Below are 1984 nucleotides of genomic sequence, written 5' to 3' on the forward strand. Positions count from 1 at the left end.
AAGGGTTGCGGCATTAGGAAGGTTGAGAACCACTGCTTTAGAGGAAGATTAAAGAATCTAGATTTTTTACAATTTTCATCTACAATGCCCAGGATTAAAAGATTTTTAAAAACTCACTAGACAGAAAAATGTGACTCCTAGCCAAAAGAAGGGCAGTCAATAGAAACTAATTCTGAAATAACTCAGCTATTGAATTAGTAGATGAAGATTTCAAAGGGCCTATGATAAATATGCTCAAGGACTTTTAAAAAATACACCCACAAGGAATAAACACATGGGCAAATTCAACAGAGACTTAGTTAGACACTATAAAAAATAACCAATGACAATTCTAGAATCGAAAAGCACAATGTCTTAGGTGAAAAATTCACTGGATAGTCTGAATAGAATATTGGAGATAGAAGAAAAGTGAACTTAAATAAAAATCAAAATAATGTACACTAATCCAAAGAAAAAAATATTTGAAAAAAATAAGCAAAGTGTCATTGATTTGTAGGACAATATCAAGTCATCTAACATACATATCATTCAATTTCTACGAGGAGAGGAGATAGAAATTGGACAGAAAAATCATTTGGAGAAATAATGGCCAAAAATTTGCCAAATTTGATAATAAATATAAACGAACAGATCCAAGAAGCTCAACAAACCCAAAGCTTGATAAATACAAAGAAAATCACTCCTGAAACACATTATAATCAAACCACAAAAAATCAAATGGAAAAAGAAAACCTGGAAAGTGACTAAGAAAACCGACACAGTCTGGCCGAGTGAGGCTCAGCGGTTGAATGTTGACCTATGAACCAGGAGGTCATCATGGTTCAATTCCTGGTCAGGGTGCATGCCTGGGTTGTGGGTTCGATCCCCAGTGTGGGGCGAGCAGGAGGCAGCCAACTGATGATTCTCTCTCATCATTGATGTTTCTCTCTCTCCCTCTCCCTTCCCCTTTGAAATCAATAAAAATATATTAAAAATATATACACACGAAGAAGCGGAAGTCCCCCCCCCCCCCCAGCCTGGCAGGAACTTCCGGCTCCGATTGCTTGGGTCTTATGTGGCCTGAGTGGGGCCCGCAGAGCCGGGATGGTTCTGCTGGAGAGTGAGCAGTTCCTGACGGAGCTGACCAGGCTCTTCCAGAAGTGCCGGCTCTCGGGCAGTGTGTTCATCACCCTGAAGAAGTGTGATGGCCGAACTAAGCCCAACCCAAGGAAAGGCTCATGGAGGGCTTTGAGCCCTCAGACAAGTGTCTGTTAAGAGCTACTGATTAGCACAGTCATGAGCTCCAAAGAAGTGAATAAGTTTCAGATGGATTCAAACCTATTGAGAGCAAACATGGATGGGCTGAAGAAGAGGGACAAAAAGAGCAAGTGTAAGAAGAGCAAAGCAGCACAGTGAAGGGCTCCGGATTCCCTGCTTTCACCAACTAACCACCAAATGGCTATTTTTCCTTTGGTTTTTACTTTTGGCCACCAAACTAGGTTTCTGGTTCCCCTACATTAACTGTTTTCATGTGAAATTATGTTCGTTTTGGATGGAAGAAGAGCTGTGATGTTTACAGGGTAGTTATAAGAAGCCAGTTTGTTTTAGATCTGGCTAATTGGTCTATGTTGCCTACTTGCATATTCCTGGATTTTAGTTAAGGAATCTGTAGGCATCTGTGTGAAGAACAATGCATTATTAAACCTGTCTATTTATTAGCAAAAAAAAAATTATATATATATGTATATATATACACATATATATAAACACACACACATTTATGTGTATACATTTTATTTGTTAATTTTAAAAATAATTTTTATTTTAAATTGTAGTTGACATACAATATTACGTATATTAGTTTCAGTGTACAACCCAGTTATTAGACATTTATATAACTTATAAAGTGATCACCCTGATAAATCTAGTACCCATCTGATGTCATACGTAGATATAACAATATTATTGAAGATATTCTGAAACAGGAATTTTTAGGGGTGAGAAA

General features: G+C 37.7%; 1 pseudogene; it reads left to right on the forward strand.

The window, feature by feature from the left end:
• The first annotated feature begins 1022 nt into the window (after positions 1–1022).
• LOC102438764 lies at positions 1023–1624 on the forward strand (annotated as a pseudogene).
• Positions 1625–1984: the final 360 nt, after the last annotated feature.

Source organism: Myotis lucifugus, unplaced genomic scaffold (genome assembly GCF_000147115.1).
Source record: "Myotis lucifugus unplaced genomic scaffold, Myoluc2.0 scaffold_347, whole genome shotgun sequence".
Taxonomy (NCBI): Eukaryota; Metazoa; Chordata; class Mammalia; order Chiroptera; family Vespertilionidae; genus Myotis; species Myotis lucifugus.